At 39.9% G+C, this 19,396-nt stretch overlaps 1 long non-coding RNA gene across 1 annotated transcript in view; it reads right to left on the reverse strand.

Annotated features, from left to right (window-relative positions):
* LOC134540704 (uncharacterized) overlaps nt 1–17,842 on the reverse strand; it is a 28,482-nt gene extending 10,640 nt beyond the window's left edge. Inside the window, exons 1-2 of the long non-coding RNA XR_010076491.1 lie at nt 17,772–17,842; nt 1,779–2,046 (exon numbers count right to left, since the gene is read on the reverse strand). This is a non-coding gene — a long non-coding RNA (uncharacterized LOC134540704). The remainder of the gene's footprint in view (nt 1–1,778; nt 2,047–17,771) is intronic.
* Between the last annotated feature and the right edge of the window lie 1,554 nt (nt 17,843–19,396).

Here is a 19,396-nt window from a genome sequence, read left to right on the forward strand (position 1 = left end):
TGTGTTTATATATAAGCAGAACCCAGCAGAAGTTTTCTTGTCACTGTTAATTTTTTTACCTCTTTATATCTAAAATAGATGGTTTGTATGTAATCCAGAATCTATAAAGTGTTTGATATGGTATTCCATCCTAAACTCACACACAAAATACTTATCACAGTTACACTCACTATTATTTGTTGTTATTGAGGATCAAGGACGTGAAAAAATTATAATTTACCCATTTTTAAGGCGATCTGTTGAACGGAAAAGAAGTTGATGCGCTGAAGCGCCATATAGTGGCGAGTTATAGCAAAATGGATATCACGAAAATATTCTCCGTGTTCAAATAACTGGTAACCCCCTCCTCATTTCCTTCCTTCAGGAGATACAACACAAAAAAACGTTAACTAACGTCCAAAACGTTCAATCTATTTCAATTTTTTAAAAAGGTGTAGTAAACTGCAGAGTGAATAAGGGGACAAATAATAACAGTGGGGAAAATGGAGACCATTCTGAGTGCAATAAGTTGTTTTGACTTCTTACTGAATTTATTGACGTATTTATGTACACGTTCTTGTGTGTAAATAAATCTTAAAACTACAAAAATTAATACTTAACTAGCGGCCACATTCCCAGCCATTGTTAAGTCTATGATTTGGGTGTGCCACCAAGCTAGCACTGGTCTCGAGTGTGCGATCACGTCTCTGTACGACTCGTGAGCGAAATAATGTGATGGCAAATTTGTTGAAGATGGCTGCAGTACTTAAATGATTTGCGCAGACAGGTTCGGGATGAAGGCCGAACCAACAGTTCGTAGTTAACTGGCAGTATTGTGCAGTATGGTGGGGCAGGCCTAGTGTAGAGAGCCTGTCACTCCCCCCCCCCCCCCCCCCCCCCACCCAAGACACGCAAGCGGCTACCGCAGGGATTACACTGCACGCGCCGCGCTGCAGTCAAATGGGGCGGCTAGGTAACACTGGGCGCGCTCTCCCGCGCACTGCTAGCCTTGTGCTGGCAACACAAGTCACACTTTAACACTAGTTCCAAAAGTTGCAGAGCTGTGAAAAAACTGGCAAAATTGTTCTAAGATAGTTTCCTAAAAACAAAAATTGCCGCATCAAACAAAGTCAGTTCTGTGCCTTGGCACTCGCGAACTGCAAAGGCCTTTCTTCCAAGGGGTCGTCCATTAATCACGTGATGTTTTTTTTAGCAAAATATTAACTCCCCCTCCCCCCTACTGATTTGTGGGGAGGTATCTGACTATCCCCCCCCCCCCCCCATAAATCACGTGTCTTTTTTGGTACAAAATATTTTTAATAATTTCAGAATATTATCTTTAAATATAGGTATAATCTAATTTAATTCTGGAAAATTAAGCACAGTGATAAAAATGTCCAGACACACATTAAGGTTGCAGGTTTATTCTCACTGGCATAAAAAATAATAAAGGAAAGGCTTATATGTGATTTACGCATGTATTCGGCGCCAAAATCACTGTCTTACTGGCGACTGGCAAGCCGAGCCGGGTGGTTCATGTTGCGGCGGGCGGGGATATTGTTGCCTGGCTACGGCGAGTCAAGGTCACGCGTCGCTTTTCGGTTTAGTAGAAATCGCGCGAAAAAATAAATACACGTGATATCTCTTTACCACCCCCCCCCCCCCCCCTTGTGATATTTCGTGATTTTTCTTGACCCCCTCCCCCCCCCCCCCACTTTTAAAGCCTCACGTAATTAATGGACGATCCCCAAGGAAACTGTCCCGTCATCACTGAGGCCCAGACACTGGGCGGATCTTACTGTGGCAGATGAGGTCACTGCAGTCTCTCCGGCGCAGGAGGGCGTCGAGCGCCCCACTCCCTCCACGCCGCGTGTGCACCACCGGGCGTCACTAGGCAGACTCCGCCGTGTCTCCGACCACTCGGGCGCTGCGCATGCGCAGTGCGCGTCACTCGCGCAGCCCAGAAACAACACCGTAACTCCGGTACGAGTCCCGGCACAGGGCGGCGCACCCTCGCGCACACTTCTCGTACACCTCCGGTACGCCAGTCCTGCGTCGGTGGCACCTCTACAAAAATTGTAAAAACTTACAAAAATATTACAGTTAAAAGTACAACTATTTTTTAGAAGCAAATAAGCACATTCCAATAATTACAGATAAAGAAAGCAAATTACTGAAAATACAACGTGCCAAAACTAGTAGACCTTCAAGTGAAAATATTAGACAAAAAATATTTCAACAAAACAAAAGTCATGTGGCGTGCAAACCACCTCAATCTCTGTAAACCAATTTTCATAGAGATCATTTGAACGGTGTAGAAGTTGATGCACTTTAGCAGCGTCATCTAGCGGCGAGTTACCTAAAATTGGATAGAATAGAAACCTTCTCCATTAATAAAACACTGTGATATGTTAACTTTCATGGCGTTCGGTCAAACGGTGTCGGAGTTTATCAACGACATACATATCAACATATATATATGCATATATAAACCATCCGCGGTGTAATTGAATGTTGGATCATATCTGAACGTCAAACTTTCATGTCGCAATTCACGCTTGGCTGTCTGTTCTAATATATGTTGTGTGCAGGCTCCAACTGAGCGGGTCGGACTCGACTGTAACCGTTGTTCTGGACACATCATGGTCCGCTTGAGAAATTCTCATTCGATTTTCTTCCAAACAGTGTCCACGCTCTTTCTCAATCTCATTTGCTGGATGGCCATGTGGTTGGTCATGTGGTTGGTCATGTGGTTGGTCATGTGGTTGGTCATGTGGTTGGTCATGTGGTTGGCCGATATTTCGATGCCTCACTGGTGGCATTCATATCACTTAACTACCAACTGAAATCAATAGAATGTTTCAATTTCAACGGTTATGTTATGCTATGAAAAAAATTTTACGGTTTTGAATGCACCCAATATATGATAACCACTGATAAAGCACTGAAATATCTAATGCGGAATTTGTTGTTGTTATGAAAAACCTGCAAGATTTTTTTAGAATTTTTCGGTAAATTTACAAAAAAAAAATTTGTTTTATGCAAACCCTTCTATTTACAATTACGAACCAAAAAACTATATTGGTCGAGCAGTTCTCAGGTGATATTTCATAGATGCTGCAATTGATTGATTTATATATATAAACATCGCTGACTGGCTCTGTAACGCTGTATTAATTCTGTTCCCGTGCAATTACATTGTATCATTTTCATTGTTCTTTGCTATACTGTTCCTCCTGGCATTGCTGCCTAGTCCGCAGTGCAAAGATAACATGCATGGGGGCATTGCGTCGTATTTTGATCAGTGATAAAGCAGCGAATCGTGGCTTAGTGTGCCATGTCTTGGCCGCTGACGAGTCTCAGTGTTAACTGTCGCATATTTGTTGCATCAAAAGACGTGTATATGTAAGGCAATAGACAAGTTTAACTTCAGTGCCTACATCTTGGTGTTGGGTAAGCCATTTTCCTCCACATCAGTGGTGTGTTAAGTAAGTAAATATTCAATTTATCACTGAAAATAAATTTAAATAACCAACTTTATATTTTAGACCTAAAAATAATTTATAACATTCAAATAAAACAGCGACTCATATGGCTAAATATTTTTTAAAAAATCAATACAATTACGTAAGAAAATTTTCAATTTAAATCTTAAGTCCAGATTTAATTAATTATCTTCTTCTATATCCAGTTAATCAATACTACTTATCTAAATAACAATATTTAAAAATATGAATTTTTAATAAATAGTTCGTGTATATTAAATTAAAGTGTTTTAGGTACCATTGAAAACTGTTGCCTTAGACGCCTTACAACCCCCTGGTTATATAATATATTCATGCAATCTACATATTGTTTAATAATTGTTATCTGTGTACGGGTCATGTGTATTAAGCCTTTAGTAGGTACAGTTGTTAAAGGACTTGATCGCATGCCACACTGAACAGACCACGCAACACGCATGTTGCAGAGATGCAGTCCGACCTCGCGGCCACGTGTGCAGGGCCGTTAGACCCGGTCTGCCTCGCCGCGCCCTTTCGCCGGAGGTCGCCTCGGTGGAGAATGTCATGCCCTCTGGGTCGACTCCCGCGAGGTATCGATCACAGCGGCGCGAGCTATCGAGAGCAGTCCAGGACTTGCCGCACTCGCCTTCACAACCTTCTGACGAAGTAGTCGCTTTTAGTTCACACTGCAAATATGTTGTCTATGTTTTTTTCTATTCCTACCTTACAGGTCAGAGGTCAAACATCTGTTAAAATACTTACTGAACGTTTCTGAAAGGTTTCCCTATAGTGGTTTTCCTATTTGAAAAATTGCGTACGTGCACACTTGTTGAAGATATTTCAGACTCGAGTTGATTGCCTTATTGGATGACCACTCAAACATTCGTTCAGAAAGTGAGACAATGGAAAAGACTACGGATTATAACAAACTAAGCCCATCCTTGTGATTCGACTACGAGTCACATATTTTCTGTTACAAGTGTGGCTACAAGAGTGGCTACAGGTATGGCTACAAGTGTGGCTACAAGTGTGGCTACAAGTGTGGCTACAAGTGTGGCTACAGGTATGGCTACAAGTGTGGCTACAAGTGTTGCTACAGGTATGGCTACAAGTGTGGCTACAAGTGTGGCTACAAGTGTGGCTACAGGTATGGCTACAAGTGTGGCTACAAGTGTGGCTACAAGTGTGGCTACAAGTGTGGCTACAAGTGTGGCTACAAATAAGGCTACAAGGGTGGCTACAAGTGTGAGGCCGTTGTTACTGAAGCTGGGTAACATGTCTCATGCGAGATACATATTGTTAAGCGTAGAAAAATATAGATGTTAATTATTAGCAACAAGTTTGAAAAAATTTCGCGAAAGATTGCTTGATTAAATTTCTAAAGAATGTTCATCGCAATAATTTGAATCAAGTTTTTGACGTGAGAACGTATAATAAATCGATGAACGCCGGCTGCACGTACGAAAAAGTGTCCCGTTACGCACATTGTCCCGTTACACTGTGTCCCGTTACGCTCATTGTACGATTGCGCCGCATCTATCTTTCTTCCACTCGATTGGGACAACCATCGATTTGACTTTTTCGAGGCACATTAAACTTGAAACACTCACATTCGTTTCCTACTTTTCCTATCATCGTCCTATCCTTAACAGAATAACACAGATTGGAAGAAGTTAAATAGCAAACATGTATAAAAGTTATAGTTAAAATAATCTCTTCGTTAAAGTAATTTGATTTAATGAGTGCAAATAAAAGTAAACTTATCAATTAAATTGTAGATTTCATTTCACTCCTTCTTTGTATTCATACAAAATAGTGATAATTCAATAAAAATGATTCAATTTTATTCATAAAAGTATGCAATCATTTCATCAATGTTTTGTTATGACGTCACATTAAACTATCGTCCGTAAACCGACTTTACAGACAAACAATTTTTTTTGGGGTGGTGGGGTGATGCAAGGGGGGAGGGGGGAGGCATACAAACAGTTTCAAACACTCAACAGTCGAAGCGAAATGGCTTACTCGAAGCAGTGACTGGTGGACTGCGGTCTAACTGTGGAGGAACAGAGCAGACCACATGAGCAGAGGCACATGCTGTGCAGAGTGGTGCAGTCGGGGATGTAGAGGCGCCACTAACCACACAATCAGGACTGCAAAGTGACGAAGCGTGGGACTGGGCGAGAAAAATAGACCGGGACAACTAGAGCCAATAGAACTTTTATGAAATATTATAAACACAGGACCCTTCATGTACTGAAAATAAAATAAAAACTCAGAAAGGTCTACTGCCAGCGCGTTCCTCAGCAACAGGCTATGAAAATCACTGTAACACACGAACCATGGCATAACTGCGTAAAGCAAGCAATAGAAAAACAAAAATTATGATTCTACCAACTTAAGGCTCACAGTAAAGGTTAAATATAAAAAATTCCCATCAAATATATCATCATGAGAAATTACTTAGGCCACATACAGTTTAAAAAAGTATATAGATGCAAAGTGTAACTGTCTGTTTGTCTGTCTGTCTGCTCGAGCATCACGTTAAACTACTGGACAGATTTTGATGAACTGTTTTTATTAGAACGGTCTTTGGCTAACTTAAAAACTAGGCTGTATATAAATATATAATTCTACCCCTAAGGGGCTGAAAAAGAGGTAAATGTGGTTTTAATTAATTAATTACATCTCTGAAACTAATCAAGCTAAATTATTGCCAATTATTAACATACAAAACATCCAACAAAGAATTTTTAATTTTACGAAAAAGGGTCCCTAAAAGGGTGGAAAAAGGAAAGTATATTTATAAAATTGTGAGGTTTGTTATTGCCTGGAAGTCTTTCAGTGGTTATAGCATTCCACATAACCTCAATGGGTGACACTGGAGGTTATTAAAAACAGTAAAATCTATGAAAGTTCCAGTCAACATGTCATATCGTTTAATTTACTTTACTATTTTATTATGTATTAAAAATTACAGTGTTAAACAAAACAGCAAGGGTTTAAAATGTTACCAACATACCAAACTTAATAAAGAAGAGAGGGTGAATAAATGAAAATTTTGCTTCGGGTCTATGGCTTATAATCATAAATAAAATATATGTAACATTTCATAAGAACATAAATTGAGGTGGATCCACTGAAATTAAGATTTATCAGTTAAGTACCATAACGATACACAATGACAGAAGAAACAATGTTACAAATAAAATTTTAAAAAATTAAGCACAAACAATGATTCTCTGAACTTATTCAAAATTGTAGTTAAAATTATAATTATTTGTGTTTACATAAAATTTATTAAATTGTCCGACCCTGACTAATAATGTCCTAAGAGTGATAGCCATGCTACAACTGTTACATCATATATAACCATGTTTTTTTTTTAGGTTGTAAGAAAGAAACGTAAAAGGTTTAATTATTTTAACTGACCCTTTGTTTGTTTCGTGTGCCCTAAAATAATTGAATGTAATAAAAAAAACTCACTTTAACAACTTTTACGAAACACCCACAAGTCAGTTGATATTCCTATTGAAATACCCGTCTACACATGTACTGCAAGTCACCTAGCATTTTATAAGTCCTAAATGTAAATACTGAAGAATCAAAAAAGTCAAGTTTTCCACCACATTGAAGAATCGCATTTATAGCAGCATTTGCAGTGTGACAGTTTTAGACTATGTTGCATGCTGAAGATAGAGTGTGCAATGGAGTGCACACAGGTCCGCACGAGAGCTTGAGAGCTTGTAACGTGCAGTAGCAACAAGTGTGCAGTGCACAATGCGAAAAGTGTGAAGCAACAAGTGTGTAGTGCAGACACACGCAAGTTGCCCTGTGCAGTAGCATCAACAAGTGTGTGTCGCCGCGACAGTAGTGCAAGAGGGGCGGTCCCGCTGCAGAAGTAGCGGGAGCGAGGTGTTCCTGCGCCCAAGTAGAGGGATACAGGCGGTTCTGGCGCACGCCGACTCCACGCCGGCCTGGCCCGCGCGGATCGATACGCCTCGTGGCTGCGTGGTAACAGGTGTCGGGCGGCACGACGCCCCGGGGCCGCGCATCGATCGCCGTCGAGGCGCGCATGCGCGCGGCCCCCTAGAGGCGGCGGTCTGTGGCGCGGCGGGCCGCCAGTGCCCGGGCGTCGCTGGCTGCAGCCGACAGCGAGTGCGTGAGATGCGAGCACGAGGGGCGACTCGCGCCGCGGCGCCGCAGCCAGGGCTTCCAGCGCCGCGGGGCTCGGCGCCTGCACGTGACGACATGTGAGCGGCCCGCCACCAACACCGCATCGACCCGCCGCTGCTGTCCGGCCTTACTCCCTAGACCTCGCCCCGGCCTACTTGGAGCTCTGTCGCTGTCTCCCGCCCTTCCTCGGCCGGCATGTGAGCCCTCCGCACCCCTGCATGTGCCATCGACCAATTGTTGCTTCCAGCCCGCCCGGTTATTAACAGGTGGTTCTATACTTCCTCTTGCATCCCGCACCCTCTGCTTGTCTCGCTCCAGGGTAGGCCGACCCAACCACCTCTTCCCTTGCTGGCACACGCCCCTCAGCTGCCCTTCGCTCCGCCGCACCCAACTGTCCCCAGCTGTCCCCTGCTGTCCTCTGCTGTCCTCTGCTGTCCTCTGTCCTGCCGGCGAGCCGCGGCGTCCCGCAAACACCGAACGAATAACGAATTTCTACAACGACTAAATGCTATGTGATTTTTTGTAAGAGAAAAAAGAACCAAAGAAAGATAAGACTCGCGCGAGGTTTCGACAAACGAGGACTTCACGTATGCTGTGCGCTAAGAAACGAAAGCAATAGAACACCGAAAGGGCAATATTTTCGATGTTTTCCTTGCCCTCATGCGAGGTACTGGGAATCAGTCGAAGGACGAAACTATTTTGATAAAACTTAAAAAAAAAAGCATGTCAAAAATATTGAACTGAACTTGTGTATTTTTTAAAAATATTTACTGCGGTGTGAAGATGTTTAACATTTGACAAAGTGTCTGATGTGGTATTCGAACAAATTTTTTTCCTCCCTTATAAGAAAAGCTTTGTAGAAAGTAGTTTTGATAAGAATAATTTTTTTAAAAGTATATTTATCGAGGGTATCGTGACATTGCTATTCGATATATTTGATGCTTTACAAAGAAAGAAAGAAGAGAAGGGGTTTTTACTGTGCTGCATTAGGAGCGTGTGAGGTGGATATGTAAGCAGCGAGCTGAAGATACAGGGTGTCTCAGAGTGGGTCCCAGCCCCACCTCACCATGCCTCGCTGCTACATGGTGAAGAAGACATGCAACAAGTACCAGCAGAGCGCGCGAGCGGAGGAGACACCCGTCCAGCACAGTGAGTGCCCTTCCTCCCCGCTTATGGCTCGCAGTTCCGCCACACCCGCAATACAGCGGGTCCTGCCCATCGTTAAACATGTACCAATATTCACAACAACAAAAAGGAGTTAAACAGTATCTTTGAGCTATATGTTTTCCAAATAATTTGGAAACCAGCTAAATCAAAATAGTTTTTAAAATTTCTAATATTTTTCAATATATAAACATCATAAATCAATTTAGTATCTACATAAAGTGAGTCACCTCCTTGGTTCGAAATAAGAAATTGTTGATTCAGTTGGTAAATTTATAAACATAAATTGCGATTTATTTTAATTTTTTTAAGAAGTAGCTTGGCTTCTGGGTTGTAGCCACGTTCTAGGCAAATATATGGCCGACGTTTCGGTCCACTTTGCAGTCGCCATCATCAGGTTATAGTTACCTAATGGGATCATTACAAGTTCTGTTCTGCCTTAAATGCTATCGCCTGAGAGGAGTATTTCTTGACTGGCTGTAGCTGTGGGCCAATCACAGCCTTCCTTTCGTCTGGTTGGCATGGGCTTCTGTGATTGGCTGGAAGTGCTGGTAAATCAGTGTCCTCTTCTCTTCTGATTGGCTGGGCTGTTTGGCCAACCAGAGTTGACCTTTCTTATGTTAGATGCAAAGGTAGGTTTAGAGGTTTTTTGAACAGTGGATCCCATATTCTGCATAATTTGTAGCCATCTCTCTATTTATTTTTGCTGGGGGTTTTAATATTTCTACTGATTCTCGAATGCATATTTTCTTGTAATATCGGGTGTTGGCTATGATTTGGAATTGGTCAAGTTCAATGATGTTTCTGGTTTCCAAGGAGTGTTCTGTTTTTTTCTTCATAGTAGTGATTAATATTTAAATGTTGATTTTCCACGTAAAAAGTACAGTCAGCATTACGACAAGTAAAACATTACTTACTTGAAGAGTGCCTACCGGGAAATGTGTGTGTATTTGAATATGATACCTCAGCCAGACGTGTTGGGCAGAAGTATGAATGTATTGATTGTTTTACTGGCGACCTGGTGATAGGCTAGCAGACGTGCGGCTGTGAAAACAAGTCAAAACAAGGCTTAACTCAATTGTTTTTAGGTACAAGCTTTCTGGAATGTAGTTTTCCAACTGGGGGAAGTATGTGTAGGCTGCCATTAAGCTGAATGTCCTTGCAGCTTGCTGCATTCCATTCCGGCTCACAGCCTCACGCCTATAAGGGCGGAGAGAAACTGACAGTCAGCCAGTGTCGCCTTTAACACCTGTAACTAGCTGGTCACCTTAAGCCGCCTTCAAACATGCTGCGATACTGCATTTACAACAGCATAGGAATTCTTGTTACGAAGTCTTATTTACGAAATCATGTTTCTGAGTTGCACAAAGTTAACCTTAAGTAGTATGTGTTATAATTTAACATAATTTGTGTATAAAGTGTTACGTGTCTTAAATTCTTATCAGATGTTCCTTTCGATCTCGGCCCGCCAGACAGTCGTGTGAAGTATCGACTGAAACTCCGCGGTAATTGTCTGCTCATTTTCCCCAGCAGTTGGTAGTGCTGACTCTGAGGTTGGCGCACAGGTGGTCACACGACAACCGGTCAAGAACCAATGAGAACACATGTTGCATGCGACGGAGGGACGGGACAACACGCCCTCCCAGCGTTGTTCTGGAGAACCTAACAAACAACCGTGGTCGGGATTGCTAGACTGAGATTGTAAGCCAGGTCCTCTGTATCGCGAGTAACTTGTTTTCAACACTATGCCACTGCGTTCTCTCTCTCCCTTGCAGCATAGATTGCCCCAATTATGTTCAATTTATTTATCCGTTACAGCACAATGTTAAATATTCTTGTATTTATTTTCTTAAAATACTACTCCTTGGGAAAATAATGAAAAAAACTCTAATTAACATAATAATAAAGATTAAAACGTATAAACTTGTTTCAAACTAGTACTAAAATAAAAAATTCTAAAAATTGTTTCAACTAGAATATGTTTGAAGCCAACAAGTGCATATTTCTTCCTATTGAAACACTTGCTTTGCCTGTAATTAGAATTGGACTACGTTATGATCTTTGTAGTGGTTTTTCCGGTTTGCAAAGTGCAGTATCGAAGCTTGAAAGTATCATATTTAATGCATCTTCTATTTGTCATCATTTGTAAGATGACACTCAATTCACAATAATATGGCTGGAGTTTGAATCAAGTGCAGTGACACTTCACACCGATAGGACAGGAACTTGAGTAATGCGCAGTGACACTCCACATTGACATAATTGAAACTTGAGTAATGATCAGTGACACACCACACTGACAGAGCTGGAGCCATGCGCCGTGACAATCCACAGTGACAGAGATGTAGCTTGTGTCATGCGCAGTGACACTCCACATTGACTGGGCTTGATATTGAGTCACGCGCAGTGACTGTCCCCAGTGACATAGCTGAAGCTTAAAGCTTGAATCAAGCTCACTGACACTCCACCGTGATAGGGCTGGAGTTTGGGTCGTGCGCAGTGAAACTGCACATCAACAGTCCTGGAGACATCTGTCAGCTAAAATAAATCCACTGACAATTGGCCGAGAGTCTTCTGTCATTCTAAATCACATTTATTATCAGCCGACACAACATCCACGGTAAACTGACATAAAAATATTTCACTTGATAACACATCCATTGTCACATGACACCACATTTACTGACCACTTACACAAAATTACTCTCAGCTGACATTACATCCACAGTTTCCTGACACAACAAACACAAACAACTGGCACAACATCTACTCTCAGCTAACACAAAATCCACTGCCATCTGACATCATATCAACTGACTAGACTGACAACTAACACAATATTCACTGTAGACTGACAACACATCTACAGTCAGCTACTACCACAATAAAATTGCGCTAACACTGTTCAACTGTCAGCTGACACCACATACACTTAAACTGACACTACACCCACTGTCAGCTAAAAAATAATCCATTGTCAGCTTACACTACATAAACAGTCAGCTGTCACTACAGCTGCTGTCAGCTGACACAAAAACTGTCACACATTCACTATCAGCTGACACCACACCCCCTTTAAAATGGCACCCCTTCAACTGTCAGCTGAGACCATATTGTTTTAATAAGACATATCTGAACATTTAACAAAACACTTGTTGGTACAAAAATGTATATTCTAGTCCAGTTTATTTTTTACTGAACCTACTCTGTGTTTCTATTTCAACTCCGCAGTAATATTATAAGTATTTTCCCCCTTCATTTCCTAAAGTCATCATAGTTAATTATACAAAACCTAACACACTATAACAACATTAGCTTAAAAATAAATATAAGGCTTGTAAGAGGAGCCCGTGTTCAAAAATATGTTCAGTAAACAGTTGTAGCTCGTCATTGAAGTTTCACATGCTGGAAGCGCGTTTTTTTTTTTTTTTTTTTTTTTTTCAATTTTTATATGAACATTTCAATGCTATTAAATTACTGACAACCACCGCATAAATATTTTGCAGTAACATTCTCACACTTAAGTTTAGGCAACACCAAATTGTTTATTATAAACTATCTTGGTTTTATAGGCTGGATCGCGTCCAAAAGTTATATTGTACTGACGTTTCGCTCTGAATCGCAGCAGGCACATACAGTGTCGACGCAGCTCAAATTTATAAAAACAAGATGGTTGTCTAGGCAACGGCCACAGAGTCTGCAAACTACTTCGTTATGTTTCTTCAAACTTAAAGCATTGTCTTTTATCTACTTGTAAATCTTAAGTATAGACACTCTTTAACATCTCTCATTTAAGTTAATTGTTTTTGCATAATATACGAGGGAAAGTTATCAAGAAAGTCACTAATTGATATGGTTTATTTTAATTTAGTAGCATTACTTTCCAAGAATATTAATAAATGGCAGCATTATCCATGTTTGTATGCATGCGACATTCGATGATGTTTTAAAATTGTACGATAGATAGCAGAGTGTCCTGTTAGGCTGAGACAGCAACCCAAAGTCTTTATGCAGCTATGCGATGGTTGCGTGAATGTTAGTGGATATTATGTTAAGAAATAAAAAATCCCTTTCGGCATAGCCTACAGGCATAGGTATATTTTGAAGTAACTATTTTTATTCTGGGAATATTTTGGAAACTTCTGTAAACTCCTGGAACATTTTAATAACTTAATGTACATAAAAACCTTCATGCTAGCCAATATTCGAAAAATATCGATTTAACATTTTATCATATTCCATGAATGTTTTTAACTAATAGCAACCAACATTGAATGTCCTAACGAATTTCATATTATGCCTACTTAGGTAGTTATGCAATTATTTTTGACCTCCAAACATTATTTTTCATCTCTTGCACTAAAATGTGGTCGTATAAAAAATTTTTGGACAAAGGTTGAAGGTAATATTAATATGGTTATAAATAAATTCTGACTAACTTGATACAAAGAAAGTTTTAAGGTTTTTTTAATTTTAAACCCCTGTTTTTACTGTAAGAGTTCGTTTCATCAAAAATTGTTTCAGTCAAAGGTTTTAGATAAAGTTTAGGATTTTGACAATAAATAATAATGGAATTGAAAGTACGTATATCTATTAAAAAATTATTGACAATTTGACTTCCTGTCATTGTAATTTCCACCCCTTAGAGTAATGATTCGTGATATAAATACCATTTAACAAAAGTTTTCAACAATATTTCAAAAGTGAAACAAAAATAAACATTAATTCGTTATAGTAAATGGTAAGAAAGTTTTATTTATTTTCTTATTTCAAGCCCAGGTTTTTTCAACCCCTTGCAGCAATGGTTGGTCGTATAATAAAAAATTGTTTCAGACAAAAGTTTTAGATAAAAATTATAAAATTATTACCTAATTTGTACGAATTCGATGTTGTGCCTACGAAGGGAGTTATGATTTTTTTTGTCTTCCAATCTTTGATTTTTTTTTCAACCCCTTGTAGTTATGATTGGTCGTATAAAAACCTTTTTCAGGCAGAAGATTTTTGTATTACTCCTACTAATTATAATACTTTCAAACGTATAAGATATTTTCCATATTATGGGAGTTACAGCAATTTTCTGTTTTTAAAAAAAAAAACCTCCCCATTTCCACCCTTTGTTCGGATATTGCCCATTAACCAACTAGACCGAGATTTTTTCCACTACTAGATTTTATGTATGAGTTTGGAAGTGATTTGTAAAAAATTGTCAGTTATTGTGTTCACAATATTGTGATATATATATAATTTAGAGTTGACGATGGTTTTGAGGTCTATGGACCATAAAACGTAAAACTATAAAAAAAATTGAATGTCTCACCATGATAACGGCTACAATAGGTAATATTTCTTTGAAATCTATCTAATAGTTTGGAAGTGATTGTCACTGTAAATTATTTTTCACTACCTTTCATCTGCCCCTCGTATATTATTATATTATACAAATGGTAGAACGGGTGATTTATTTAACAGAATTCGTCATTCAAATTAAAAACTCATGAGCTTGTTTTCATTTTTCACATTTACTTGTAGTAAATATTTCCATCATTCATACTATTACTTAAAGGTTAAAAAAAATCTTTAGCCTTAAGCTGGTGACAATATTTCGTCCAAACAGCTTGAGCGTCTCTCTAGCTGCCACACATTGTTGCAAACAGGTGTCGTCCACCTGCTGACGAGCGTGTAGAGTATTCCCTGTGCGACGCGCGGACATCTCTCTCGCAGCGACCACTTCCCGCGGAGAAACATTTCCTTAGTCCATCGCGTCTCTAGCGAGTGACCAAAGATTATGTTCTCGATAGTTCGTAATACTGTTATTATGTGTGCGTTTTAGGAGGCTTTTTGTACTAAATAAACCGCTGGAATCTTTCAAATGTGTCCGCGCTCAGAGTTTTTACTGAATGAATGATAAATTGTAATTAAAAATGTTTCTCTCAAACATGCTGATTTAAAAAAAAAATGTAGATTGATGGTTGTCGTATGACTGATGGGTATGTGTTTGAAATATATATTTTGTGTGTAATTGTTTGTTTGTTACTCTCGTGCGGGTGAGAACCGCTTGTCCACAACGACGCGAAGTTGCTCGTGTCTCGTTGCTCTGTCGCGACCCAGCTGCAAGCTGCAAGCTGCAAGCTGCTAGCTGCAAGCTGCAAGCGACAGGCGCTGCCTGTGCCAAGTGATTTCTGCGAGTGAAGTGTGTTGAGTTTCATAAACCGAGATTCACAGACAAATGCTTGTAGATTCTACAAGTACCTTTTCAGAGATTATCAAATCACATGATAAGTCATAAGTTTGAGTTTAATCACTTTCTTAAGCTGAAAATTCTCATCAAGAATTAATTAATGGTAATTTTGTATTGCAAAGTGATTACTGATCCAGATGAAGATGCTACAGTGTTGATGTTAGAAAGGAAAGGAAGTAAAGGCCAAGTCTTGTATTAACTTTGTTGTTACATATTATGAATGCAATGAATGTTTCAGGATGTGTTCACTTAAAGCACTTGTTGCGTCATCTAAAAAAATAGAAACAAGAGCAGCAGTTATGTATTGCACTGTACTGGTTAAAAAATGGAGGGAAGTTCCTTAATTTCGGCCAGATGCACGGTGTTCCTGCAGTGTACGACAAATAAGTCTTTTCAAAAATTTTAATTTTCAAACGCCCCAAACCGACCTTAAATTCAGACGTTTATCTAAACGTCTCGCATTGGTCCTTAGTTGTACGTCGCACTGAACTACTTTTTCTCTCGTAGACATTTTGTTCAAAAATCAGCAGTATTGTGAACATTCTTTACAAGTTTTCCTATTTTTAACTTGAGTAAATATTTTAATGAAAGGCATATCTAGCTCTTGTAGATTGAACAGCGTGAAGCTTGTGATGTGGGTTGCAGTGTTTATGAGATAGGTCCTTGAAGCCACCTAACTTGTGTTGTTAATGTCCTCGCGGGACAGTGGTTGTGCACATGTGTGGGTGTGGGTGCACCACACAGAGGACATGTCAGTGTTTACCCTGGACCCTGCCCTCCTAGCAGACACGGGAGAAGTGCAGCAGCACTCTGCTGGACACTCCAGAAGGCTGCCAGCAGACCGCGGTGTAGGCACTTCCCCCCCCCCTCCCTGGGTCATCCCCTGATGCTCCTCATATCGATTGAGCGGGTCGATGCGTATCACGTGATCTCGTGGGGCGAGGCCAGCTCTCGGCGAGCTGTGGCTCTGTGTGGCTCTGTGTGTCTCTGCGTGGCTGTGCGGCATTGTGTTTCTGTGTGGCATTGTGTATGTGTGGCTGTGTAGCTGGTGGTTGTGCCGCTGTGTGGCTGTGTAGTTGTGTGACCGAGTGGTTTCGTATCACTGTGTCTATGTGTGGCCTTGTGTTTCTGTGTGGCATTGTGTATGTGTGGCTGGGTGGTTGTGTGGCTGTTGGCTAGGTGGCGGTGTGAATGAGTAGCTCGGCCCTGCACTGCCATCCTTGCTCCTGTTTCCTGAAATTCCCTGAATCACCCCAGCGGGCTGATGCGAACTTTTGCAGGGATTTGCGCGCTACCGAAACACGTAAAGCATTCCTTGGCTACGAGCCAACATGCGCAGTATGTTCCGCTATAATTCACATACTTGTGGCAACGGTATGAAGAAGTAACGTCAAATGGAAATAAACAGCTGATTACTGACCTATGTCAACAACATACAACTATTATATTAACAGTATTACATATAATTACAGTAACAGTTTCTAATCTCAATTATATTTATGTTAAACATCAGTTTTGATTAGTTTGGCCTCTAACCCACTCGACTGTGTTAAAGTTAAATCGTGCTGGTGTAGGTTCATCCGAAATATGTTCTGATACTTACAGGTTACAGTATTTATTCACAACGTGAACAGTAGGAACAGTGCCTTCACTATGTTCTTTGCTAATTCTTTTATGAGCACCAGAGCGATTAAGTGTATATAATCGGGCCAATTTTTAAATTGCAAATGATTTTTTACGGATTTCAAATTGTAACATTGACAACAATATTATATCAAATAAATATTAAAGAAAAAAATCTAAAAATAAATTTAAATGGCCCTCGGGCAGTTCTGTGACAAACAGATGTACAAAGAATATATAAATTTTTAGCTTCAAGGTAAATAAACTAACAGAAAATATTCCTGCTTAGTAAACCATCAAATAAATGGTATAGTGACTACGTATCTCAAAGCACACATGCAAACAACATGACACGTATTTTAAAGTGTTAAATTTCCCGGTAAACTTAATACATTTAAAGTTACTTGACAACTTGTGAAATAAAGCAGACCAACTTTCAGCTTGCACAACAAGGTTACACTCAGCAAAACTAGAATACAGCCTTTTGAAACGTCTGTGCGTAAATGCACGTAGTAAAACACGTAACAACATAACAAGTTCTACGGTCCATTTATATTTATACAAATTAGAATGGACGGGTCACTAACAAAATGATGCCAAAACGGCATTAGACACCTCTCAATATCATAATAAATATTCGCAGGTTTACAAAACAATTAATTAAATCTAAGAGCTGTAAGCTCCAGAGAGAAATGGAAATCTGACGTAAAGCAGTCCGCTCAAGCAGAAGCAAAATAAAACGCACAACTCGATTACGTCCAGTAGTCACCCGTTACACGGGACACACAGAACTGCCTCAGTGCTCGTTCACGTTAAGACCCGCACGGACCCTGAGGGTCAGCAAAAACAACCATTGAAGGGAACCTGACCAAACATAGGTTAAAGCGTTAAGCGGCGTCGGGATTGGCCCAGTAATTCGTTCTTCAGAAAGCAAGAAACGCACAGAGGGAAACACTCAAACAGATTTAAAGAGTTATAGATTTAGAGAATGGTGGCTGAAATATAAATAAAACTAATAGTCATTGTCAAGAAAAATAATTTAACACTAAACGGGTGCAGCCATCACGCAAATGACGAACGCAACTTACTTGACACGATCATGACGTGACAGAAACTCCCGTCGCACGAGAATGTAAACCACTGCAGCTAATGCCACAAACACGTGACGAATGAGAGACGAATGAGGCTGAGGGCATGAGGAGGGGAAGTGAAAGACAAAAGAGAGGTTAAAGGGGGAGACGGTAAGGGAGAGAGTTGCGAGCGATGTCCGCTGCAAACAACCACTCTCGAGTGAGGCCGAGCTTTAAGTCAAGACAGGAACACGTGCAAGTGTCCCGTCAAACCAACAACAGCGGAAAATTTAACCTTTGTTAAAATTTTTAAAATGATTTGTCAATAAGATAAAGCAAATATGCTTTATTCGCGACTTTAGATGGAAGTAAGAAGAACGGGGAAATTTTGGGTTACTCCGGTGTAGTTTGTATTCACAGGCTTTGGTTTGAAGCTACATTAACAACCTCAAGATTAATTACTTATTTTAGATAAATTTCGAGAAAATACTACCTACTGTAGCCGTTACTATGGTGCGACTTCCGGAAAATGTTTATATATTTTTACGTTTTATGGCCCATAGTCCTCAAAACCATCGTCAACTCAAAAATTTATATGCGTGTGTGTGTGTGTGTGTGTGTGTGTGTATATATATATAATATATATATATATAGGCCACGATAACTGCCGCAATTTTTCACAAATCACTTCCAAATTTATACTTAATATGTGTTAGTGTAAAATCTCGGTCGAGTTCGTTAATGGACAAATCCGACCACAAGGGTTTTTGAAAAACAAAAAATTTACTATAACTTACAGATCACAGGACTTCCCAATTGTAGTCATCCACCCGGTCATAAGTTGAGTTATGCTTAGGTTGGGTGTAATGCCCACTGTGCCCCAAAATTAGATTATTTTAAATTTATTAAAAAAAAAAAAAGGCCTAGGAAACATCTGGGCAAAATTATAAAGAAAAATACAAGTATTGCCAGATGTGGCACGAGGCGGTGAACAAGACAATTTGATACTCCCTGAACACAAACAACTTGGGAGCTAGTGGGTCGTTTAAATATATACAGGTAAATAAGAAATAAAAAAATCACTACATAAGTATATTGGTCTATAGGTTTCCTGGTTTATTTAAACAGAATTAAATTTAATCTGTTTTCCCTTTGCTTTGGTTTCAAAATAAAAGGTATTAACAAGTTACTAAAAGGAGGGCCGGCCCGATATGATTAACACACGTTATACTATAATTTAACAACAAATCAAGCACAGAAAAAAATTAAAAATGTCCTTCCTGACATATTATAGCATGTTGGATTCGTCCACTCATTACTGTAATTTTCGTTTCATTTAAACAATTTCACACATTCCTATTTGTTAAGTTCCCTATGGCACTGCTCGCTGGTATTCATTTAAATAAGTTCTTTCATTGGTTGTAGGGAGAAGTTATATTTTAAATATCACGCGGGGCTTCAAAGTTGGACGTCTGGCCGGGATAAAGCTCTTCTTAAAGAGACTCGAAGTTCTAGGTCCTGGAAAACATGTTGGGGTGCAATTTCGGCGCCCAAGAGTTAGACCCTGTCTGAAACACAAGTCAAATTCCGACGAATTAGACCTGCTGGCACGAAAAGGCCAACAAACGGGAATTCGGGGAGGA

Source organism: Bacillus rossius, chromosome 17, assembly GCF_032445375.1.
Source record: "Bacillus rossius redtenbacheri isolate Brsri chromosome 17, Brsri_v3, whole genome shotgun sequence".
Lineage (NCBI taxonomy): Eukaryota > Metazoa > Arthropoda > Insecta > Phasmatodea > Bacillidae > Bacillus > Bacillus rossius.